The 27707-nt window shown below is 36.5% G+C and overlaps 1 pseudogene; it reads right to left on the bottom strand.

The window, feature by feature from the left end:
• Positions 1–27244, bottom strand: part of LOC144456410 (glycogenin-1 pseudogene) — a 33763-nt pseudogene extending 6519 nt beyond the window's left edge.
• Positions 27245–27707: the final 463 nt, after the last annotated feature.

The raw sequence follows: 27707 nt of genomic DNA, 5'->3' as shown, positions 1-27707 counted from the left end.
GTGTGCCTCATGTTTATAGTTAGAAAGTTCATACCATACCTTTTGTCTTTACTTTGAACTAATTGTGTCAACTGGTTTGGGCCCATGAGTATTGACTTACAAACTACTTGGGGTAAAAGTGACTACGAGGAGTAGGCTAAGACAGGGATGCTACATTGGACATCACAAATTTATTCCTGATATCAGGGAAAAAATTCCTTACATTTCCTTCAACAAGAATATAAAGAAATTTGCATCAAAATCTGATCAGACATTCTTAGTCATGTGACCAACAAGATGAAGGAATCTCTATCTTCTCCAGTCCTCACAACTTCTCAAATGTTTTCAATATAACAACAATGCATGAGAAGTAAAAGCAATTTCAGCTATCAGCATCATATAAATGCTAAGCACTCTAACAAGGTAGCAAATTGATGAACTAACAGCTGAAAAGGTTTATAATTCCTAATCCTCAACATGTTCCCTCAGAATTCCCACTCATATCAGCTCCTAAATCCTTGGAGGGGTGGCACAACGTGACCCATAGGCTTACAACAGCACTAATTTCTTCCCACTCCAAGCTGTGCAGCAGAGGTGGAGATACCGAAAATCGAATTTTTTTCTCTCTTTCAAATAATATGGCAGCATGCTGTGCTACTAGAAAACTAAGGAACAGAGGGAACTTGAATAGGAAGCCAAATGTATGGGACTCCATCATGTCTAAAGCAAAAGGCCCTGACATCCAGTTGATGCCATTCATTTTCTCCCTTCAGAAGTTACATGGGCAAAGCCTAAGGCCATTGAAATGTGAATTGCTCTAGTACAGGAAGAAGCAGAGCTCTGATATCTAGACATAAGGGAATTTACTACCAAAGCAGAAAGCGTTAGAAGGTGATAAATAGATAGATAGAGATAGATAGATAGATAGATAGATAGATAGATAGATAGATAGATAGATAGACAGACAGACAAAGATAATGAAAAGAAGATTGAAATTATCAAAGATCTCAATACGAAGAAAACTCACAAATAAACCCAGTAAGGAATACATTAATAAGATAAGAAAAGATAGCCACTAGGACACATAAACTATTTCAAACAATGAATAAATATTAAAGTACAAAAGAAAAGTAATCAATACATGATACAGCAGAAGGCTCTATGAATTCTCAAGATCTCTTGGGAAGTGACAGCATAGACTCACAGCAAAATATTTCCTAATGGTGCAAGAAAGAAATGAGTGGGAAATGTTGGATTTATCTCCTGCATAACAGACAAAATTGGCAGCATAGAAAAACTTAAAACCAGGTGGTAAATCTCACCAATAATAAAAAGAAAGAATAAGTGGTTGGGAATATAAGTATGTCAAAAGAGAAAAACAGACTGCAAGGAGAGGAGCAAAAATCAATTACATGAAAGGGAAACATGATCCCTATATAAGTAAAATATATTTTTCTGTAAGTTAGGATTAAAAAAAATCAACTTAAAGATGTTTTAGATGCTTAGTCATCTACTACGTTAGCTACTCCTGCCAGTGTTGTATTATCAAGTCATTCATGGATATGATAAACACACAGGGCAAAACAGAGACTCTTTGGGCACTTCACTAGAATCTCTGGCCACATTGACAATGAACCCTTGACAATTGCTCTTTGAATCAGGTCAACCAACCAGCTCTGAATCCATAGTGTTATCATCTAATTCATATCTTTCCAGCTTCCTCACAAAAATAGTATGAGATACTTTATTAATATACACAAAAGCAATATCCACAGCACTCCCTCTATACTAGTTTATTGATTCTGTAAAAAATAGAAATTATATTAGTCTGATATCAGCTACTCTGTATGAAGTCATACAGAAGCTTTGTAATCTCTGCTTCCTTTCCAAGAATGACTCAATAATCAGTGCTCTTCACAGTGCATAACACTTCCATTGAAAGAATTACCACTGCCACCATCACTTCCATTTCTCTCTGTAACTATAGGATTGGGGAATAGGGGTGAAAACGGGATGTTTTGATGCTGCTTTGAAGGATCAGAGGAGATGTGACTTCTCTCTAGACTTTGTAAATTTTAACTTTGGGGCTCAAAGTTAGAGACAGAGTAGAGAGAATGGAAAAATATGGGGAATTGAAAGTTTCTATTTTTTTTACTAGCACTTCTCATCTCTACTGAGATATAATAAATATCTACAACAATAGGTAGTTAACCATATTTGCTACTGACAGGATAAAAAAAAGAGAATGCATATATCAAGCAAACATCAAACATTTATTAAGGAACTCTTATAGGCCAAATACTTTTTTAAGTAGGGGAGGTACGCAGACAAAAATGAAATCATTTCTGCCCTCAAGCATCTCATCTTACATTTTAATGATGTAGACAACATCTATATATGCAAAATAGCAGTGAGACGAATGTGGGCACGAGTATCAAAGGGGATCAAAAAAGGGTTTATATAAAAGCTAACATTTTCACTTGGTCTTGAAGGAAACTGGGGATTCCAAGAAATGAAGGTTAGGAGTAGTACATTCCTGTCACGGGGGAAAAGAAATGTAAATGCAGAGTTAGGAGACAAGGTGTTTTGTGTATGGAACAGCAATATGATACAGTGAGTATTTTGTAAAAATACAGAAGTGGTAGAAAGACAGTTGTAAAAGGCTTCAAATGACGAATAGAAGAGCCTACATTTGACCCACTTTTCTTCTATTTTTTTCCAATTAATGAAAATCTATCTCATAAGAACCATTGTTATACATATGTGTATTTAAGCAAAACAAATTCTTTCATGAACCATGTTCCATGAGTTTGAAAATTTGACGTAAATGGAAATTTCAGCTAAAATTATTTGGTTAAATCAAGTATTCCTGTACATGCCTTCAAGGAAATACCTACTTTAACTAGGGTTATTTATTTGAATATGAGCAGAAGTTGGAAGTTTTTTTATTGTTATGTGCTGTTTTAAAATTGATCACTCAATGTATGATGCATGTATTAAAGTCCATATTTTTCTGAACAGTGTCCTGTTATTAATTTCTTAATGGAATCTTATCCTCCTGATGGTGGAATGAAAGTCAAGTTGTGAAGTATAAAAACTGGGTTCTAATTTTCCTTTTTATTTGAGTTTTTTGAACGTGACAGTTGGTCAACATTCCAATTTTGATTTTATATTATTTGAGATGTAAAGGTTGAGTTAACTTGCATTACTTGACCTGGTTATTAGCAAGATTATTTAAAATTTGTTAAGATCGGTTTTGTAGGAAACTTTTAACAAAGAAAGAGGATCTCTCTCCACAAGATGTTTTAAGAAGACAGTCTGTTGGAGATCACTTGGCAATACTCCAACCAGGAAACTTCATCAGATGATGTCCTGAACACCAGACAGCTGTACGAGAAGAGACTTCTGAAGCCTTAAACACACAATTTATTTTTACTTTTTCCCTTGGGGCCTCTGTATCTGTATTTACTCAAGGGTACTTACCCTTTTGAATTGTCAGTGCTGTTCTCTTTCCCCTGTCCCATATTGTTATAAGTCCCCAAAACCCCTTGATGATATCAGTTAGTGATGCACTGAGAAGGCTACACCTGTCATTAGAATCAGATGAGGGAATGTGACAAATGATTTTTCTTACTAATCATTATCTGGGAAACTCAGAGCTTCCCTATCCCCTTTACTTTCAAAGTTCAGTCCTCCTTCAAAAGCACATTAATATGTAATCTAAATGGGTCTATTCCTGCTCATTATGTTGCCTAGACAAATCTGGAAAAATGCTGATTCTCCCCTATATGCTATAGCATATATACTGGTGTAAATGCACGTATACATTCTCTAATAAAGATCATAAATTCTTTTACATTTAAAAGAAAAATAGCATAGGAAAATTCTTCACAGTAAACATATCCTTGTGTTATAAAAGGAAATGAAAAAAAAAACACCAACAAATCAGACATTATGTTACGTACTGTGTCAATCTCACTGGCACACTCCAAAGGACTCAAAAGAACCAGAAGTATTGGTTTTCCTCCTTCTGTCAGTATACCCATGCCAAAAACACCCTTCTTTTTTCTTTACTCCTCTCTTTTTTCACTGTTAGGAGACATCCTGTTTTCCAGAGCTAAGGACCAACAAGAAAGCTCTCTCTTCAGATTGGCATAACAACAGTCCATTGTGCTCACCCTCTGCATGAACTCTGCTGCAATTAAATGGCAGAAGTGATGATTCCTAAGTTCAGGCAAGCACCAACAGGCCCAGGCATGAAGCCCTGCTATGAATGTACTTTTTGTCACTAGGCAACCTTGCCTCACTACTGTTGCTGAACCGCATAGTTTGATTCTTTGTCTAGCTACAACTACATATATCAAGGTTTAGCATCACTGCCTTGGATCTCCTCCTAGAGGAAACCTCAGCTCATGTGGCTAGTTTCCATCCCCCACTGGAATACAGCAAGCTTTTTGCTTATGACCACTGGTTTTGGTTTTCTTTCATTTTATTTTTCAGAGTTAACTGTGGTTGTGATCACCTGAGTGAGCTCTTTAGTATTTTTAGAGTTAACACCATTAGCAAAACCTTTATAATTCTTCAATCATTTGTTTTCAGAGCTGATACTTCATACCAGAGTAAAGATGCAGATAACAATAATAATAATTAACATTTCTATAAAACTTACTCTGTACCAGGCACTATGCTAAGTGATTTACAACTATTTCATTTAATCCTGAAATCAACCCTGGAATGTAGGTGCTGTTATTATCCCTATTATACAAATGAGGACACTGAGGTAAATGAAAGCTAAATGACTTGTCAAGGGTAGTAAGTTGAATGACTGTTAATAGGTATTAAGTGACTGAGCCCAGATTTGAATTCGGGTCTGCCTGACTCCAGGCTAAGCACTCTATCCACTGTGCACCTAGCTTCCTCAGATTCATGTTGAAACCTTGAGGTTCTGAAGACAATATTAGAAAATTAAGGACATTTACAATGAATTATATGCTAGAAAATGTTTAACATGCATCCCTCTGCCCCCCTAAAAAAATTATGCACATAGAAAAGTTTTAAATTTAATGTGCATTACTAATATTTTTTGCATTACTTTTTTAGTCCAGAAAATCAACAGCAAAATAAATACAAACTGAGGCCATTCTCTGCTAACTCCCTTTTCCTCTCTCTTTCATTTCATATCACTAATATGCCATCAACAATTATCTCCTTTACTCCTGTCTCATCTGATAAGGTCATTTTTTCTCAATCCTCATTGTCTTTTACCTCTCTGTTGCTTTGACATGACCTCTCTTTTCTCCTTGTTACTTTCTTCTTTCTAGGTTTATGGGATACCACACTCTTGGGTCTCATCCTACTTATCAGAGTTCTCTTCTCCTCCCCCCTTTGCTAGATCATCATACAGAACATGTCTTCTCATCATGGGAATTGCACAGAAGTCTGCCCTATGCTCTCCTGCTTTCTTCGTCCATCATATGTTATTTGGTCATCTCATAAATTCTCACTGATTTAACTATTGTTCAGCTATTCAGTCATGTCTAACTCTTCATTCACCACGAGCATACCACACCAGATCCTTCTCCCCTATCTTTCAAAGTCTCTCCAAGTTGTTACTTATTGTTTATGCGGCAATATCTATTCATCACATTCTCTGTCATCCCCTATTCCATTTGCTCTCAGTCTTTCCCAAGATCAAAATATTTTCCAATGAATACCATCTACTCATCATGTGGCCAAAGTATTTAAGCATCAGCTTTTGTATTTGACCTTACAGGGAAAAGCTTGAACTAATATCTTTAAATATTGATTGATTTGGCCTCTTTCCTATTCAAGGGACTCTCAAAAGTGCATGAGACTCCATGAAACATAAAGAAAAAATAAAACAAGATCAAAAGAGTAAAAAAATAGGAGAAAATGTGAAATAGTTAATCAGAAAAGCAACTGCCCTGGAAAAGAGATTGAGGGGAGATAATTTAAGAATTATTGGGCTACCTAAAATCCATGATTAAAGAAAAAGACAGGAATATAATTTTGATATTATGTGAGGTCTGACTGAAAAGAAGCTTCAGATTTCCTCCAATTAAAGCTTCATGATCTTCTGATATGTGTATGAATATACATGGGATATATATATATATATGTATATATATATATATATATACAAACATATATATATGTATACATATATATACACACATACACACATATACATCTGCATACACACACGGGTGGATCGTCTACATAACATAGATATGTAAATGTATAAACACATACACACATATATATATATATATATTAAAGTTATGTACAGATAGTTATATTTACCAAATGCACTTTTATGAAAATGCTATGGGTTACATAGCAAATGTTCAATAATTCCTGATCTGGTTCATGTTTGACAGCTACAGAAAAATTAGTCACCATGGAAAAAACATGTAAACCATTAAAAGGACATATTTCCCCTCTGTACATGCAAGCAACACAAATATGAAAGATTCTCAAGAAAACAAAGGAAATTAGATAGATAGATAGATAGATAGATAGATAGATAGATAGGTAGACAGATAGAGAGATAGATAGATACATAGGAAGGGATAGAGGTTCACTGTGAATTGGGAAGAAACCAAAGACCTTAAAACTTTTTCAGTGTAATTCTTCATCTGTTATTGTAACTGGTCTCCTTGTGTTGGGTGTTGTTGAGCTCCCTCTCTAACTCATTCTCCACATGGCCTGTCTGAATGAGGAGGTTTGTATCTGGTCTCCTACTATTTTTCTCTACATGGCTGTGTCTTCAGCTTTAATGAAATTCATTTGCAGGTGCAGCATGTTGTCGCTGTTGTCCCTGGAGATGGTGAATCGGCCTCTCACAGACTCTGCATAGTATGTGGTTCTTCCATCATTCCAAATAAATGCCACACACTCTGGCCCCTTTCCTGGAGACTGGCAGACCCAGTTCATGCTATAGCTGCTAAGGTGAATTCAGAAGCATTGCAGGAAAGGCTAAGAGATCCTCCAAGTTGTCTCATATCACCCCCATACTTTACCAGAAGGAATGTTTCTCACCTGACTATTCCTGAGTCTCGCTATGATGTGGAATTAATACTGCATGATTGGAGAACTGTGACTGTTATCTGAATTCAAACAGAGCTAACGATATTCTATCCTGTCATATGTTGATGTCACATGTCCCTGCCTTTTCCTTTTGTGGTAGATTTCTCTGAACAGAGCAAGTGGTCAGTAAAAGACATCAGCACAATATAAGTATGTGAGATCTGGCTGTTTTGATCTGAATTTGGAGTCATCCCATGGCCTAAGTATAAAATTAGTTTTTGAATTTATCATATGTAAAGGATTCAATTTCTGAAGCATAACTAGAGAAGGATAAACAAGCTTGCAGAAGAAGATTGTGTATCTATTCAGTTGTGAGGTTAAAGTCCGGAATCTCTTTGGTTGAAGGCAGTTCTTTACAAGAACCCCCCTCTCCAATGTAACCACCTCAGAGGTCTTTGCATCCCCTTTTCTACTGCCCATTCCTTTATAGGAAAATTTTTCTATCTCAAAATCCTTGGGAGACAAGTTCTATGGCCACTATATAGGTAAAGACCCTTTCCAGGGAAGGGAATGTAAATATCTCTGCTAGTCTCTTGACTTGCACCACCTGTAATGATGCCTACAGTGATGTGTCCTCAGAACTTTACCTCTGCCAGCTGCATCACCTGTTCTGAGGGAACACTCCCTACTTGCACCTATGACTAAATTCCTCCTGCCACTCTCCTAGTAGGTATTTCTCATTTTACCTTCTCTTCCTAGTTGACACACAATGTTACTGCCCCCTTCTAGCTGTAACACTCTTGTGGATCTTTTGAAAGTTTCTCTTTTACCTGTAATATTGGCATGTAAACATACTGATCCATGGCAGCATCCATGCTCAGCATCTTTTATCAACAGGTCCAATCTGTACCCCTAAGGGATATTCCTTCCTTTATGGGATGGGTGGGCCAGGCGGTGAGGATTCTGGGGAAGAAGTAAAGCAAAATGCCACTACTTGGCAGGACCCCAGGACTGTTCTTCCGGCCACCTGGTGTTTAACACCTTATAAGGATTCTGGTGTGTGCTCCCTTGGATTTTTGGCACCTCCTCTGACCATTTTCAATATTACTACACCCAGTACCTCCACTCTAACAAGAGTGAAGCGTGGGTTCTGGGACAATATTCTCTGGTACCTTAAAAGGGAGCAGAGTATCTCATGCCTTGGTATGGACATTTACAACATGAGTTCATTCTTTCAGATGTGACAAGGACCCTTCATCAATTGGCAAACGACATAGCTTATAGCCTCTGGGATATTCAGCAACCTCTGTATTCCCTGGCAAATGTGGTCCTGGATAATCAGATAGCTTTGGATTATCTACTTGCTTGGTGGAGGTGTCTGTGCCCTGGCCAACACCTCCTGCTGTGTGTATATTAACATCTCTCAATAGGTGGAGCTCAATAAGACTAGAGAAAGTCACCTAGATGTGAGACATCAATAACAACCCTTAGTACACCAGTCCATCCTCTTCTTGGGCATCCTGGCTTCTTTCTATGTTAACTACTATTCTTGTCCCACTCCTGATTATATTCCTTTTACTTCTTTTTGGCCATTTTCTGCTTAATCTCCTTGCCAGATTTGTCCCCTCTGGGCTCAGTGCCCTCCACTTCCAGATGATTGCTCAGACTGGGTACAAACATCTGTTTGAGACCACAACCCACCACCTCTTCGACCTGACATCGACCAAGTTCCAGACACTGGCTAGAGAACTGAGTCCTTCACCAGAAGGACCCCAGGAGGCAGGGACAGCTCTATGCCCAAACCCAGCAGGAAGCAGTTTCAGAAGCTGAGACCATCGTCCCTAACCCCAAAAGATTTTGGTCCCATCTTTTTAAGGGGGAAATGATGTGGTGCTTGGGTCCTTATGTTTGGCTGCTTGTATTTGGACCCCAATGACCCTTTTCACAGGTGGGAGTAGCTTCATTGATTCAGGTTTCCCATGGGCTGGGGCAGCTGTAGTTTCTTTCCCTTCTCTTTCAGTTCTGTGGTCTGCCCCTCTGCCCCAATGCACTTCTCCCCAAAAAGCTGAACTCATTGCACTGAGTCAAGCCTTATGACTAGATACGGGAAATCAGCAAGTATTTATACTGATAGCCGTTATGCCTTCGCCACAGCCCATGTTCTTGCTGCCTTACACCGTGAACTCGGTCCCCTGACCTTGGTGGAAAAAACTATTAAGAACAAAGAGGAAATTCTGGCCTTACTAGAAGCTGTCTGGCTACCCCCTAAACTGTCCATCATTCACTGACCTGGCCATCAATCTGGGTACTCTCTAGAAACTGTGGGATATCGCACGGCCAATGCAGCCGCGAGGCAGGCAGCTCTGGAAGTTCTACCTGACTCTTGTGTTACACCCTTATGTCCTGTTGTCTAGGCACTCCCACCCTCCTACTCATCTTGGGATGATTCATTCGCAAAGCAAAAAGAGGGCAGTAAGACGACCTTGGAGGGTGTGTCCTCCCTGAAGGACAAGTCTTTGTCCCTGAAGCACTGGGAAGAGAATGGGTCAGGCAGTTACATCAGATTACCCACGTAGGGGCACATAAAATGGACCTACTACTAAGAGACAGGTATTTTGTCCCACACTTGGACAATCTCCTGACCAGTCCAACTGCCCGGTGTAGGACATGTGCACAAGTTTACACCAAACAGGGAAAAACTACCCCCATGGGGATCAGGCTATGAGGTTTGCAGCCAGCAGAATATTGGGAAGTTGATTTCACAGAAGTGAAGCCCCCAGCAGCAGGCCACAGGTATCTTTTGGGTTTTGTGGATACTTTTTCAGGGTGGGTGGAGGCTTTCCCTGTGAAACATGAAACAGCCATAGCAGTAGTAAAAAACATCCTGAAGGACCTCCTCCTACACTTTGGTCTCTCCCTCTTGGCCTAGGTTCTGACAGTGGCGCAGCCTTTATTGCCAAGTATCTCAGGGAATAACAAAAGCCCTGGGAGTGGAATGGAAATTGCATTGTGCCTACCATCCAAGAGCTCAGGTCAGGTAGAAAGAGCCAACCAAACACTCAAGGAATTCCTCACTACATTGGTCCTAGGAACTCAGGAAAATTGGATTATTCTCCTTCCACTGGCTTTGCTACATAGCCGGTGTACCCCCAATACGCTAGGGCTCACAACCTTTGAAATACTGTTCAACAAACCCCAGCCAATTCTTCCCATTAAAAGGGAAGAACTCTGGGTGGATGTCACTAATTTTTCCCTAATTAAGTTCCTGCAGGTGCTCCAGGACACACTGAGGATTCTCCTGAAATCTGAGAGGCCCTCTAGTTTCCTACTTCTGACCCTGTACATTTTTTCAGCCCGGGAAACTCAGTCCTGGTCAAGAAGTACACTGCCTCTGGCCTGGAACCTAAGTGATCCAGACCACTCAAACAAGCCAAAAAGCTGGACTCTATCCCTGTCTGTCTTCAATACTCAAGAATGAAGGCGACGGCTCCATCTGCAGGACAAGAAAAATGGGAAGCCATACCAGGTCCAAATGCACTCCAAGTGCATCTGAATCATCTACCACCTTCATGACTCTATCAGTTTTCCTCTTCTTATGTAAGGAACATTCAAATCCTCGTGTTCCTCAGCCCCTATAGACGGTTAGGTCTAATCCCACAAGGGGGAGATTAGATAGATAGATAGATAAATAGATAGATAGATAGATAGATAGATACATACATACATACATACATACATACATGCATACGTACATACATACATACATTCATACATAGACAGACAGACAGACAGAAAGGGATAGATGTTCACTGTAACTTAGGAATAAACCACAGATCATGAAAACTTTGTCAGCCTGATTCTTCAAATTTTTCAGCCTCATGCTTCAGCTGTTATTCTAACTAGACTCCTTGTGCTCTGTGTTGTTGACTTCCCTCTCCAAGTCACTCTCCATGTGACCTGTCTGAATAAGGAATTTTATGTCTGGTCTCATACTCCTTTTTCTCACTGTGTCTCTTGCACAATACTACAAGGCTGTGTCCTCAGCTTTAAGGGAATTCATTTGCAGATGCCGCACGATCTTGCTGTAGTCTGGGGAGATGGTGAATCTGCCTTTCACAGAGTCTGCATAGAATGTTTTTCCTACATTACTATAAATAGATGCCAGCCACTCCAGCCCCTTCCCTGGAGGCTGGCAGACCCAGCTAATGTAACAGATGCTGAAGGTGAATCCAGAAGGTTTGCAGGAGAGGCAAAGAGATCCTCCGGGCTGTCTCACATCACCCCCAGACTCTATCAGCTGAACATCACAATGGACACCTGCAAACAGAGTCATTTAAGACAATACTCACACAAATACACCCCTTCAAAGAGTGTACCCTTGGTCAAAAAACAAACAAAATACAAAACTACCTTGTAAAAAAGTCAGAATGACAATTCCATTCAGTCCAATACTCATTGTTCGGGCCTCGCAAGATCAATCTTTAGTAGAGAAAGGCCACACAGAAGAAAAGCTCCTCTCCCAAGGCTGCAGACACAGGTTTTTGCTCGTTTTCATCCCTAGAGGGAGGAGCCCAATTTGCATGTGTTCCTCTGGTTAGTGTGAGGAAGAGCACCTGCCTCCCACTGTGGTGAGTCCCCTCCCTGAAATTCAGAGAAGTTTCCCCCAAAATCAGTTGTAAAGTCCTGGGGAAGGTTAGTGACACTGAGAATCCAAAGATAATTGGTAAGGACTCAGTGTCTATCCTTCTCCATCACTCCAATCTACCTTCAATACCAAGAGATTGCTCAATAGTCTTATGTATGTTGCTGTTATTTCCCCAGCTTATCTCAATGCCATTTCTAATTAGGAAAGCACTCTAAGCTTTTGTCATTTTTTTTATCTTCAGCAGATATTGGATCTGCCTTAGGACACTTTTTTGTGGGATTTCTGAGCCTACTTCTGCCACTTCTGCTTGCTTATAGAGCTACTTTGTGTTCCTTCATTTTGTGTTTGGATTCCACGGAAGTTGTGTATCCCCAAATCCATTCACCATCCATTTTAGTATGCAGGACATGCTTTGTTGGCATGAGAGAGGTCATTGTGAAGTTTTCAATGTGAGCACTTATACTTCAGAAATCAGCAGACACCCAAAATCACGGCTTTAATTGATTTTTACATTGTTTAGACAAAAAAAAAAAAGGTTGGGGAAAAATGGTAATAGATGTAGATTAAACTAAAAAGTGCATAGTGCATTCATGTTCATCCCCTGGAGAGCTGGGGTTAAAAAACTTACCAGCACATACAAGCTCACATCCCTCTGAGAAGGAAGTATTGAGGCACAACTGGTCAGGCATGAGAAAGCCCCCTGAGTCTCCAGGATGCTCCAAACAGTCCCATGTTTTGTTTCTCAGGACTCATTGTGTGTGATGACACAGTGACACCATATCCCCTGGGGAATATGTATATCTTCTATAGAATGTGGGGAAAGGCATAGCCTGAGCCTCAGATTGCAGAGACCTCCATCCCAGAGTACCCAAGTCTGCTGCCACCTACTGTACACAGTGACATCAGCTGAGACAACATTTTTCTGTTTTCTGTCCATTTTACACTCGTACTTATTGAGGAAAAAGTAATTCTCATCAGGGACCATTAGAATTCTGGTTTGTATTTTTACACAAGTTATCCTCCAATCAGCCTTGGAGACTGTCAAATTTCCTGTACTGTAAAGCAAGACATGGTTTTCTTTTCTCTGTTTCTGTTTTTTTTCTTCCTACATTTGAATTCTCCCCTCATTGCTACATATCTTATAGGAAACACAATATTTGAAAGCAGCTTATAGAATATAGTTAAATTTCTGTTCTTACAAAATATATCTTGACCTCTCAAGCCTGAAAAGGCTCTCTCACCCTCTATTATCTTCAAGCTATCTTTCCAAATGTTATCCCTTTCACTAACTTCTAGGAAAAGTATATACCAGATACCTTCCTTTAAGGCACTTCTCAACCCTCTCTAATCTGTTTTCTGACCTATTCACTCACATCATCTAATATTTTGTACTCAACTCTGTGTGTGTGTCTCACTTTTCTTCCTTTATTTAGATACTTCAGATGAAAATAAGGGACAAGGTCAGGTGGTGTTGTTTATATACATACTTATTGTGCAGCCTAATTATGTGACACAATTTTCTCTAACCTTTCTTTCCGAGAAGGTAGTAGGCATTCATACAGGGCCTATTATATTCCCAGAATTGTGTTAACTGATTTTTACAAATGTGTCTTTTTATCCTAACAACGATCTTATGATAAAGGTGTTGTTATTAACCCCACTTTATAGTTGAAGAAACCAAGGTAAAAAAAAAATAGCTGATGTACCCCAGACATACAAAGCTGATGTCTGCAGACAGTTTTGAATTCAGGTTTTCCTTATTCCAGGCCCAAAGCTTTACCCATTGTACCACTGGCTGTCTGTAGGAGGTGGTTTCAGAGAAACAAGATTTTTCATTCATGTTTGCATTTTGCTTTCTCAACTCCTGTATTTCACTTTCGGTGTTTCTTCATGACTCTGTTCTTTCTATCAGGAATTCTTTAAAGTCCTCTGTTTAATTAAAGATCTGTATTTTTTGTCAGTTAGGGTTTTATTCAGTTTTGATAGGTAAAGTGTTCTTTTAGGAATAGTCTATTCCAAGCTTTCTACATCTTTATAGTGGTGGCTATTAAATCAGTTGTGATCCTGACTTGGACTCCTCAATACTTGAATTCTTTCTGCTCATTAGTACAATTTTTTTTCCCCTTTACCTGGAAGCTCTGGATTTTGGCTATAATATTCATGGAAGTTTTAATTTGGGGTTTTCTTTCAAGAGATGACCACTGCATTTTTCCTAATTTTATTTAGCCCTCTGGTTCTTTTTTATCATGTAGATTTCTTTTGTTATTTTCTTTTCCTTTTCTTCTTCCCTTTCCACCCTAGAGGTAGCTATCATTAGATACAAAAAAGTATACATATGTAAAATCATTCTATACATCAATTCTTTCTCTAGATGAAGATGGCATATTTTTACATATGTCCTTTAGAGTGATTTTATTTATTTACAGTAGACGAAATAATTTATTTGCTCAAAGTTGTTCTTAAAAAAATATTGGTGTTACTGTATACTACATTCTCTTGCTTCTGCTCATTTCCCTCTTCATTATTTTATGCAAGTCTTTCCATCTATTTTCTAAAATCATTAGGCTTATCATTTCTTATAGCAGAATAGTATTCCATCACAATCATATACCACAACTGGTTCAGCAATTCCCCAATTGATGAGTATCCTTGCAATTTCCAGTTCTTTGCCACCACAAAGACAGCTACTATAAACATTTGAGATGCATAGATTCTTTTCCTTTTCCTTAATTATCTTCAGAAACAGACCAAACAGAGGTATTGCTGGCCAAAGGATATAGGTAGTTTAATAACTCTTTGGGCATAAATCCAGATTGCTCCCCAAATTGTTGAATCAGTTCACAATCCCACGAAGAATGAATTAGTGTCCCAATTTTTCTATATCCCCTCCAACGTTTGCTGCTTTCCCCTTCTACCATTTCATCCAGTTTGGTATGTGTAAAATGTCTCAAGGTAGTTTTGATTTACATTTCTCTAATCAATGATGATTAGACCATTTTTTTCATAGCATTATAAGTTGTTTTGATTTCTTCTTCACAAAATTGTCTCTTCACATCCTTTCACCATTTAACAATTAAGAAATGACTCATATTCTTATATATTGGACAAAGTTCTTTATGTATTTTGAATATGAGGCCTTTATCTTATAAACTGTCTATAAAACATTTTTCCCAGTTTTCTGTTTTCCTTCTGATCTTGGCTACAATTGTTTTATTTGTAAAAATACTTTTTAATTCAATATATTTAAAGGGAATACTTTTCTTTACATCAATTAATTTAATGTAATGTAAAAATTAACATTTTTAATTTAATGTAAAATGAAGTGATTAATTTTACACCTAACTTTCCTCTCTATCTCATTTATTAATAAGTCAATAAGTGAAATATCAATATTTAATATCACTAAGTCTGATAAGTAATTGTTTCCATGTCCTTCTAATTTTCTCGTAAAATCACTTTTTATATTTAGGTGAGATACCCATTTTGACCTTATTTTGGTAAATGATACAAGATATTATCTATGCCCAGTTTCTGCCATTTCTCTTTCCAGTTTTCTCCCAAATTTTACCAAAATCTTACCCCAAATCTTAAGACTTCATACTTGTCAAATTCAAAGTTATTGTGCTTATTTGCTGCTGTAAAAGAAATGCTTATTCTTATCTATGGATCAGATTTGAAATTCTTGCCCACTACCATATAGTTTTGATAATTACTCCCTTATACTATAGTTTAAGATCTGGCACAGCCAAATCTCCTTCCTTAACATTTCCTCCATTATTTCCTTTGATATTCTTGACAGTTTCTTTTTCCAAATGAACTTATTATTTTTTTTAATTCAGAAAGGATATTTTTGGCAATATAATTTGGATGGCATTGAATATTTAACTTAGTTTGGATAAAATTGTTCTTTTTACTATATTGGACCTACCTTCATATGAACAATTAATATTTTTCCAATTATTTCAATCAGATTTTATTTGTATAAAAAATTTCGATGATTTTGTTTATATAGCTCATGAGTCTGTTTTGAGAGCTACACTCTCCAGTATTTTATGCCATCTAGGTTTATTTAAAATGGGTTAGTTTTACTATCTCTTCAGACAGGGTTTTATTTGTTACATGTAGGAGTCCTGATGATTTCTATGGATTTACTTTATATCCTGCTAATTTCCTAATATTATTTCTTGTTTCAACTAACTTTTTAGTGGAGTCTTTGGGATTTTCCAACTACCTCATCACATCTTCTGCAAAAAGAGGTAACTTTATTACCTCATTACCTATTCTGATTCCTTCAATTACTTTTTCTACTCTTATTGCTATTGCTAGGATTTCCAATACACTCCTCAATAATATTGATGACAGTGGGCAGTCTTGTTTCAAGATTGATCTTACTAGGAAGGGTTCTACTTTATGCCTCTTACAAGTAATGCTTACAGATAGTCTTAGGTGAAAGCTATTTATCAATTTAAGGAAAAATTAATTTATACCCATACTTCCAACTGCTTTAATTAAAAATGGGTGTTAAACTTTATCAAAGACTTTTCTTCATCTATTGATACAATCATGATTTTCTTACTTTTATTATTCATATACCCAATTATATTAATAGTGTTCCTTATGTTAAAAAAAATCCTTAAGCTCCTGGTATAAATCAAACTTGATCATAATGTATAGTCTTTGCAATATATTATTGTAACCTTTTAGCTGGTATTTTATTTAGGATTTTGCATCCATATTCATTAATGAAATTGATGTATAGTTTTCTTTTTCTGTTTTTTACCCTTCTTGGTTTAGGTATCAGTATCATCTTCATTTAATAAAAGGAATTTGGTAAGATCTCTTCTTTATGCATTATCTACATTACTGATTTAATATTGGAATTAATTGATCTTGAAAGATTTGATAGAATTCACTTGTAAATCCATTTGGTCCTGACGCTTTTATCTTAAGAAGCCAATTTATGACCTGCTCAATTTCTTTTTGAAAAATAGACATATTTAGATATTCTATTTGTTTATCTGCTAATTGAGGCAATTCATATTTTTGTAAATATCTTTCCATTTCACTTAAATTGTTAAATTTATTGGCATGTAGTTGGGCAAAATAGCTCCTTATAATTAAGTTCATCTTCATTAGTTGTATATTCACTTTTTCACTTTTGACACTAGTTGTTGGGGTGCTTAGGTGATTGTGTTTGGATGCTTGTACTTGGACCCTAATTTCTCCCTAGCCTCAGAAACACTGTCCTGACAGCTTCTCTGCAGCCCAAGGACACTGTGCCTAGCAATTACTCATGAGTGGACCCCAGCAAGACCTTTATCTCTCTCCTGGTGCAGTTCCAAACAGCACCTGAAGGATTTATTAGTTTGAACTGGCTTTGCACTGGGTCATACAGACATTTTCACCCACTGGACTATCTCTTACCACCCTACATCATTATCTACACCCTGGGCTCCTCATTAACTGTATTCTAGACCTAAGATATAAGTGTACTCCTTATATCCATCTTCTCAAACAAGACATTGATTGGTGGCAGACTGGACAACTCTCAGTTACCCCTGAACTCTAGTTAACTTAGTGAGGTAGCAGGCCTAAAACCACACCTCCATGTGGCCCACCTTGTGGGCTTTTCCCAGTGAACTCTGAGTAAAACACCTGTGCAGTAGATAGAAATGCATGTTTCTTTAAGAACTGACCCCTCCTCAAGCACTCCCTAATCCCTCCCTGAATCACCTAGTTAGCATACTTTATACATGTCTTGTCATATTTTATACTACATAAACTTTAGCTATACTGTTTTCAGATTGCAGGTTCCTTAAGAATCCTTGCCTGCTGAAAAGCATAAGAATAAACTGTTGGCAAGTTGGCTTAAGAGTGCTTGAGTTTGTGAATTCATTCCAGATGACCCATTTTGTACTTTGGTTTTTTTGAGAGGTCCCAACCTCTCAACCCTCATCACCACTTATTTCGTTTTCTTCTCTTTTTAAATCAAATTAACTAACTCTTTATCTACTTTGGTTTTTTTTCATGAAATCAACTCCTAGTTTTATTTACTAATTGCATGTTTTTAATCTCAATTCTATTAATCTCACCATGAGTTTTTAGGTTTTCCAATTCAGTTTTTGATTGGAGATTTTTGTGTCTGTTCTTTTTCTACTTTTTTTAATTACATCACAAATTCATTAGTGTATTCTTTCTCTTTTTTGTTGACATAAGCATTTAAGACATGTTTTCCTCTAATCATTGCTTTTACTCTATCCAGAGAAACATGTCTGTTCAGTACTTCTAAGCCTGACTTCCAAAATAACAGAAGGTCCTTCAATCATACTTCACTCAGCATCTGGTGTTCTTTAGATCGGGAAGATTCTGGAAAAGAAAAAAAAACATGAAAAACCAGAATGAATAAAAGAGGCACAAAAATCAACTGAAGAGAACTCCTTAAAAGGCATTCAACCAAATGGAAATATACATGCATGTATGCATGTATGTGTGTGCATGTGTGTGTGTGTGTGTGTGTGTGTATTCAATAAAAACAAGAATTTTTAAAAGAATTGGCCAAATGGGAAAAAATGTACTGAATTTGCTGAAGGAAATAGGTTCTTAAAAAATAGAATTGGCTAAATGGAAGAGGCTGCACAAGAGTTCAGTAAAGAAAATAATTCCTAAAAAAATTAGGATTGGGCACATGGAAGGTAATAACTCTGTGAAACATCAAGAAGCAATAAAACAAAATCAAAAGGAAGAAAAAAATAGGGAAAAATGTGAAATATCTCATCTGAAAAAAAAACTGACTTAAAATACAGGAAAGAAAATTTAAGCTTTATTGGACTTCTTTAAAGACATGATCAAAAGAAAAGCCTAGACTTTATATTTCTAGAAATTATCTAGGAAAATTGCCTTGATATCTTGAACCAGAGGTAAAATAGAAATTGAAAGAATCTGCCATTCACCTCCTCAAAGATAACACAAATTAAAATTCCAAAGATTGTTATAGCCAAATTCCAGAGGAATCAGGTGAAGGGAAAATATCATAAGCACCCAGAAAAAAAGGCAATTTAAGTAATGTGAAGCCTCAGTTGGGATCACATAAGATTTAGCAGCTTCTACATTAAGGAATCAGAGAGCTTGGGATATGATGTTCTGTAGGGAAAATGAGTTAGGATTACGTGAAGAATCACCTGTCCAGCATAACTTTGGGGAAAATGGAATTTAATGAAATAGAGGACTTTCAAGCATTCCTGATCAAAAGACCAGAGCTGAATTTGAAAACTGATTTTCAAATACCACGAGATTCAAGAGAAGCTTAAAAGGTAAATGGGAAAGAAAGATCATAAGGAATTCAATTAAGGTTAAATTGTCACATTCCTACATGGGAAAATGATACTTCTTACTCTGAACTTTATCATTATTGATGAAGGGAAAGAAATGTGAAAAATTTAAAGAAGTCTCTTTTTAATCAAGGTGTCATTTCTCAAACAAGCAGTGAACTATGAATGACTGAGAATACAAATTGTTCCCCGATTGGTAAAAGGTCAAAGATATGAATACACAGTTTGAAATCAAAGAAATCAATACTCATTTAAAAATACTCTAAATCACTATTGATTAGAGAAATGTAAATTAAAACTACTCTGAAGTACCCCCTTACAGCTACTGGATTGGCTGATAATGTAAATGAAAAATCTTGGAGGAGATCTGAGAAAACTGGCACGCTGAAGCACTCTTGGCAGAGTTTTTAACTGATTCAAATATTTTAGAGAGAAATTTGTTACAGGTTTTTCTGAAATCTTCCTCACCATTTCTCATTGCACAATAGCATTCCATTGCAATCTTATACCACAAATTGGCTAATCATTCTCCAGTTGATGGGCATCACCTCAATTTCCAATTCTTTGCCACCACAAAAAGAGCTGATATAAATATTATTGTATGTAAAGGATCATTGCCTTTTTTTGTTTTTATTGTATTTTATCTATTTGGGATATAAACTTGGCACTAGTATTACTGGATGAAAGGGTATGCACAGTTTAATAGCATTTTGGGAATAGAAGACTTACATAAACTGTTGCAAAAAGAAATGAGGAGAACCACACCAACACAGTCTGCAGTAACTGCAGGATTGCATGATGATCAACTTTGAATGACTTAGCTATTCTCAGCAATAACATGATCCAAGACAATTCCCAAGCACTTACGATGAGAAATGCTATTCACCTCCAAAGAAAGAGTTCAAGAAATCTAAATGTAGATCAAAGCATACTTCTTTAAACTTTATTTTTTTTCCAGGTTCTTGTTTTTAGTCTGTGTTTGTGTTGAACATTTGAAATATGCAAATATGATTTGCATATTTCCCTGCCTTCTTGTCATTGAAGGGTGAAAGAGGGGAGGGAAGGAAGTTGGAAGTCAATTTTTTTAAAAATGAATGCAAAAAAATTTACATGTCAATGGAATAAAATATTAAAATAACAAAACTTCAAATAATTGAGAATTTCAAAGCTAAATATTTTTAAATATTATAGAAGGTAGGATTCTGAAAACGTTTCCACATTACATATATATAAATATTTGTCTGATCTCTCTAGTTTTTTAAAAAAAATTAATCCAATTATCTTTCCACTCAATTGCAATTAATTCTAATTCCTCCTAAGTAGAACTGGAGATAAGTGGTCTATAAAACACATCTATACTTTGGGACATGCCCCACATATGTGTTTATCCCAAATTAAATAATAAACATAAGTAAATAATGAACCTAAGCAAAATTGGACTTCCTTTTCAGTTAACACAACATAGTCCAAAGTTTCTTTCCACTAAGATAATTGATTGAACTAAAACTCTTTTCCTTAAAACAAAACAGAAACTTTAAAACTGCCTAATAGTAAAATAAAAACAAAAACTAATAAGCAATAATGGAAAAAGAAATTCCAATCCAAATAAGTACAAAATGCATAAAATATCTGGAAGCAAAATACAAAAAACCCATATACTTTCAAATTACAAAATGTCCTTAAAGAAATAAATAACAATGTAAATGGATGGAAGAATATTAAATGCTCTTTGATAGGCCCTGTTCATATAATAAAAATGACAATATGTCAAAATTACGATACCCTTTTGATGCAATCAAATGACCAAAATGATACATTATAGATCTTGATAAAATAATAACAAAATTTATTTGGAAAAGCAAAAGATCAAGAATATCAATGGAAATTATTAAAAGAGACAAGGGCACACTCCCTTGGGGTAGTTTTATGTCTCTAAATGCTGGAACTTTCAGGTAATTCTAGGTTGCCTGCTTTTCCTTTCCTTTAACTTTCTTCAGCTCTTTTTAGAGGGGTGCTGCAGGGTGTTTATCTGCCTGGGGCCCCTTGCAGTGCTGCCTCCCTTAGATCTCCTGAATCACTGGGACCTCCTTTGCTGCAGAATGCCAAGGCACCGTGTAACTGTCTGAGCTGGTTTCCACTGGTTCCCCCACCCTCACTGAGGTACCCAGAGGTCCAGGTGTTGGTGTTTGCCTGCTCTGCCATCTAGGCTTCAGAATTTCCTCCTGGTTGGCAGTTGGAGGCTGCAGGGTTCTGACAGCTTACCTGGTGTTGGGCTGGAATCAGCAAGGCTGGAACTTTAGTAGGACTAAAGTCCTCACCCTCTCTGAACTAGATAACTCTAACCACAAAATGAACAAGAAAGAAGTTAAGGAGGTGAATAGAACACCAGAAAAGTTAGGTATGATAGACCTCTGGAGAAAACTGAATGGAGAAGAAAAGGAATATACTTTTTTTCTCAGCGGTACATGGCACATACACAAAAATTGACCTGTACTAGGGCATAAAAACCTCACAATCCAATGCAGAAAGGCAGAAATATTAAATGTATCTTTTTCAGATCATGATGCAATAAAAAATATATGTAATAAAGGGCCATGGAAAGATAGACTAAAAATTAATTGGAAACTAAAGAATCTAATCCTAAAAAATGACTGGGTCAAACAACAAATCATAGAACAATCAATAATTTCATTCAAGAGAATGACAATAATAAGACAACATATGAAAACCTATGGACTGCAGTGAAAGCATTTCTTAGGGGAAGTTTTATATCTCTAAATGCTTACATAAATAAAATAGAAAAAGAGGAGATCAATGAATTGGGCATACAACTAAAAAAACTAGACAAGGGACTAATTGAAAATCCTCACTTAAACACCAAATTAGAAGTATTGAAAACCAAAGGGAAAATTAAGAAAATTGAAATTAAAAAACTATTGAACTAATAAATAAAACTGAGTTTTTTGAAAAAAAAACAATAAAATACATGAAACTTTGTTTAATTTAATTAGAAAAAAGAAAGAAGAAAATGAAATTACTAGCATCAAGAATGAAAACAGTGAAGCTACCACCAAGAAAAGAAAATTAAAACAATAATTAGGAATTATTTTGCCCAATTGTATGCCAACAAATTTAACAATCTTGGGAAATGGATACATATTTTCAAAAAATAAATTGCCCAGATTAATAAAAGTGGAAGGAAAATACTTAAATAACCACATCTCAGAAAAAGAAATTGAACAAGTGATTGATGAACTCCCTAGGAAAAAATCTCCAGGGCCAGAGAGATTTACATGTGAATTCTATCAAACATTTAAAGAACAATTAATTCCAATACTATACAGATCTTTGGGGAAATAGGTGTAGAAGGAGTCTTACCAAATTCTTTTCATGATACAAATATGGTGCTGATACTTAAACCAGGAAGAATCAAAATACAGAAAGAAAATTATACACCAATTTCTCTAATGAATATACATGTAAAAATTTTAAACAAAATACTAGCAATAGATTGCAGCAACTTATCACAAGAATAATACACTATGACCAGGTAGGATTTATACCAGGAGTAGAACTGGTACAATATTAGGAAAACTCTCAGTATAATTGAGAATATCAACACCAAAACCAACAGAAACCACATGATCATCTCAACAGATGCAGAAAAAGCTTTTGGCAAAATACAACACCCATTCCATTAAAAACACTAGAAGGCATAGGCATAAATGGAGTCTTCCTTAAATGAATACATAGCATCTATCTAAAACCTTCAGTCAGCATAATATGTACTGTGGACAAACTAGAAGTATTTGCAATAGTATCAGGGTGAAACAAGGATGTTAATTATCACCACTGTTATTCAGTATCATACTGGAAATGTTGGCTTTAGCAATAAGAGAAGAAAAAAACTGAAGGTATTAGAATAGGCAGAGAAGAAAGAAAGCTATGATTCTTTGCAGATGACATGATGATATACTTAGAGAATCAAGTAAAAACTACTTCAAATAAAAACAACTTTAGCAAAGTTGCAGGCTATAAAATAAACCCACATAACTCATTGGCATTTCTATATATTACCAACAACTCTAAGGTACCATTTCACACCTATCAGATTGGCTAACATGACAAAGCAGGAAAATGATAACTGTTGGAGAAGATGTGGGAAAATTGGAACACTAAGGCATTGTTGGTGAGTGGTGAAATGATTCAATCATTTTGGAGTACAATTTGGAACTATGCCCAAAGGGCTATAGAAATGTGCATACCCTTTGACCCAGCAATAGCACTTCTAGGGCTGCATCCCAAAGAGATCATACAAATGGGAGAAGGACCCACATATCCAAAAATATTCATGGCAGATCTTTTTGTGGTGGCAAAGAATTGGAAATTGAGAGGATGCCCATTAATTGAGGAATGGCTGAGCAAGTTGTGGTATATGAATGTAATGGAATACTTTTGTGCTATAAGAAATGATGAACACACTGAATTCAGCAAAACCTGGAAAGACTTCCATGGTCTGATACTGAGTGAATGAGCAGAATCTAGAGAACGTTTTGCACAATAACAGCCACATTGTGATGACTAATATTGATAAAATTAATCCTTCCTTAGCTATTTTGTTTTGGGCATACACAAGGAAGGTAGCAAATAGTTGTCCACATGTTATGGTAGTCAATAGTCTGTAGTTTGGTTTAACTGTAACAGGAAAACTGAGTATTCTGTCTTAGATGATCCACCACTTTTTTTTTTCCATTTCCTGCCTTCAGGCAACCCAATGGGTCTCACTTTCCAGAGATTTCCTATGGCTTGGTTGGGCTGCTGGTATATGCAGGGCAAAATTAAATCATAGGAAAAAGATATGTGAGACCTCTACTTACACTAACTCTGCTCCCCTAAACACCACTAATTAGTTTATTTTTAGCCCAGTGAATTCCTGGTGGTCTAAATTGCTGTGGTTTAATTTTTTCCTAAACTTTAAGGAGGTTATTGTGCTATTTATCAATAAAAGGAGTCTGCTTCATTTCAAACCAGCCCTCTCCTAGAAACTGACCCCCCCCAATTCTTCTTCCTCAGCATTTAGAAAGAGAGATTCTATTATGTTCTCTTTGTAGTTTATCATAACCTCCCTCTCAACTTCCTTTGAGCAAATTAAATAAATTTAGACCAATACTCTTTGGGTTAACCATAAGTTTATCTTATTATTATGCCATAATCTCAACCAACTGACCTAGTTGTCTGGAGTCAGATGACTTGGTTTCAAATTCTACCTTTGACACTTTGACACTGTGATCTACAAAGAATCATTAAATTCCCTTACCTTCAGTTTTCTCTTTGTGAGGGATTAGACTAGGTGCCGCCAGAGGTTTTTCAGCTCCAGAACTGGACAAGCCATTTAATGCTATTATTACCTCATGGCTTGTAGCAAGCATGTGAGCATCAGAGGACAACATAAATTTTAAAGAAACAGAAATAAGCTTTGGAATAGATTGCTCTAGGCAAAGGGGGAAAGGAGAGAGATGGTACAGGAAGTAATTATTCTCAGAAAACAAGGATGACTACAAGATGATCCCAGGGAAGATTTTTTTTTTGCATGATTACATTTACATGATAATTTACATGAGTTACAGGATAATGTTATTCTATATTTGGAGGAATAGCATGTTGTACATGGTAGATTTGCAATTGTATATGCAATCATCTTTTTTATTGTGCTGTGTTATGGAAATGCTTGTTTGCTCTGTGAATTGAAAGTGAAATATATTTTTTAAAACATCCAATTCAGCTCAAATCCCAGTGTGGAGTCTCTACAGGGTCAGTCATCAGGATAAAAGAGAAGTCACACAACACTGAATTTCCTCTCTTAGAGCTAGAGGATTTGGGCTGGTTTACATAACAAGGAAAAAAGAAGTTTGCATGTCCTCCTCCCTTCATTCTTCTTGTTTGTCCTTCATTGTCAAAGAGGACCATGGCATCAGGAAGGTGATTCATGATTTGCAAGTGAATTGGATTAAAGTGGTGGAGGACTGTGCAAGGTCAGCACACACACTTTCTTCTCCAGAGCCATCTGGGTCCAGTGGCAAGAAATAAATCAGGAGAAGCAAAGATATCTCCCACATCCCTTCAATAAAAGGAAGAACAGCTGCCACCTCCTTGGGGTTAGTCCTCTCCCTGATCTGCAAAGAGAAGATCCTCTAGAACTGGTTCTAAAACCCTGGAAAACACTTTATGACACTAACAATATGCAACATTGATGATGCAAAAGACAGGGTCTGTCCTTTCCAATCACTCCAATTATTCTCAATACCAAGAAAATGCTTATTAGGCTTTTTTCTATTACTGATATTTTCTGAGGGAATCTCTTCCAATTTCTGATTAAAGAAGAACCCTGAGTCTCTCTTATCCTTGATTTTGAATTGAATCTGCTCATGGATACCTTTTCCCTCTATATCTCTGCCCCTGTCCATTGGCTCTTGTGTTTCCTTCGGTGCCTTTGCTCATTTTTAATTTTGGAATCCACCTGTTATATACCTCTACTGCCAAATATGTTCTCTCATACCTCTCTTCCACCTAGAGTAAATGAAGCATGAAATGGACAAGAGATGCAAAGAAAGCTTCCATTGTATCTCAAGGCATATACTGTTTCTAATATAGGCCCATAATGTATTGTGGGACCATGACATAGGCACCCCAAAAAAACCAACTCCCCATTTCCTCTTCCACAGCATTTAGAAAGAGTTTCTACTATATTCTCTTTGCAGTTTATAATAACCTGCCCCTCAACTTACTTTGAGCACATTATGCCCTTGTGGGGCATGAGTTTGTCTTCTACACTTTCAGAGCATTTTGAACTGAACTTCCAAATAAGACACCACTCTCCTTATTCAGAGCTTCCAAGTCTGCCATCACTATGTCCTCAGGAAATAGAGCATCTTTTCCCTGCTCTTATTTACCTTGCCTTTTTTTGTACTGAGTAGGAAAGGGGTGGGTCAGTGCTCTTATTCCATGAGAAGAAGGGTGAAGATGAAAGTAAGGGTAAGGGTTTGCAAGGTCCATTAGGACCTTTCCATAAAAACAAATTATTTTCACATCAGCCATTGGGATTGTGAAATCTTGTATAATGCATAGAATCTGAACTATGTCAATTTTGTGTGTTTTTTTTTTCCTTCACTGGCACAGGACTTGTATTTTCATTTTTCAGTCACTGCTTCATAATCTTTACAAAAGAAAGTAAAAATTCCATACTTATGTAGAACATAGTTAAATTTTACAAGTAGTCCTCTCCCTTTTTTCATTCTCATTAGGATATAGACCTAGCAGTGTGTTGTTGGATCAAAGGGTATCCTTATGTTGTGGCCAAGAAATGGAAATTGAGGTGATATATATGAACTGGGGAATGGCTAAATAAGCCTGATACATGATTGTGACAGAATATTATTGTGCTGTAATAAATAAGAAGCAAGATGATTTCAGGGAAACCTGAAACATTTACTTGAACTGATACACAGTAAAGTGAGGAGAACCAGAAGAAAGTTGTACACAATAACAGCTACATTGTTTGATGATCAGCTATGATGGACTTAGCTTTGTCAGCAACACAATGAACCAAAATATTTCCAAAGGACTCAAGATGAATCATGGTATCCAACTTCAGAGAAAGAACTATGGAGTCTGAATGCAGATCAAATCATACTATTTTAACTATTTTTTTCTTTGTCCTTGTTTTTCCCTTGTGTTCTGATTCTTCTTTCCTAATATGACTAATATGAAAATATATTTAAAATGATTGTATATGTTACAAAGGAGGGAGGGAGAAAAATTCAGAATTTAAAATCTTGTAAAATGAATGTTGAAAACAATCTTTATATGCAATTGGAAAACATAAAATACTATTAAGTGCAAAAATAATAATGTTCAATTTTAAAGCTCATCAATGTTTGTCAGTAGCAGAATATCTACATCCATGAACAGACATTTTGAATACTGAATGGGTGATCAGAAATGGAGTTTGGTAAACAAGACACCAAGCACAGTTTTTTTCATTAAGTTTCGATGAGCTGAATCCTCACTTTCCAAGATGTCGGCAATGATGACTGCATTGAAAATCTTTTCTAAACGTTTCTGTTCTGGTGCCAATGGAGTCAACATTGCTGAGGAGTCAGTGACCAATTGCTACTGAGTCCAAAAAGCTCAGGTGTCAGGGTAAGAAGGCACCTGAGAGGAGCAACTAGAATTTCCTTACTTTTAAAAATGAATTAAATCCTTTTTAATAACTCATTTGAGCAGGGTTTGCCCATTTGCTTTAACAGTTTTGGGATTCTATTGGTTAGCCAGTTCCTACAACTTCCTCATGTAGAGTCAATTCCTTTCATACTTCAAGCCTAAAAATCCTCTGAGGTTGATTAATGAAATTACTTACATCAGCTAAAGCTATAAACACTTTTTTTTATACTGATTACAAGTTGTGAGTGGGACACTCTTTAGTCTCTTTGTAAAGGCATTTTTAATCTATGCATAATGCATGTGATATGGCTGTATGCATATAATACTGAGAAGATTAAAATGGATCCTGTATCATTTTCTCATTTATCTTATTTACAATTAATTGATTATGCCCTATAACTGAGTACTTAGTTATGGTTCTATGTCTCTCAACTTAGTTCAGAATTCAGCTGACCTGTAAGGGTTAAGTTTGAAATCCAGTTCTC

This window comes from Phascolarctos cinereus, unplaced genomic scaffold (assembly GCF_003287225.1).
Source record: "Phascolarctos cinereus isolate Bilbo 61053 unplaced genomic scaffold, phaCin_HiC Scaffold_3;HRSCAF=262, whole genome shotgun sequence".
NCBI lineage: Eukaryota > Metazoa > Chordata > Mammalia > Diprotodontia > Phascolarctidae > Phascolarctos > Phascolarctos cinereus.
Note: the sequence above shows the minus strand (reverse complement) of the source record. Positions and strands in the feature narration are given on the sequence as shown.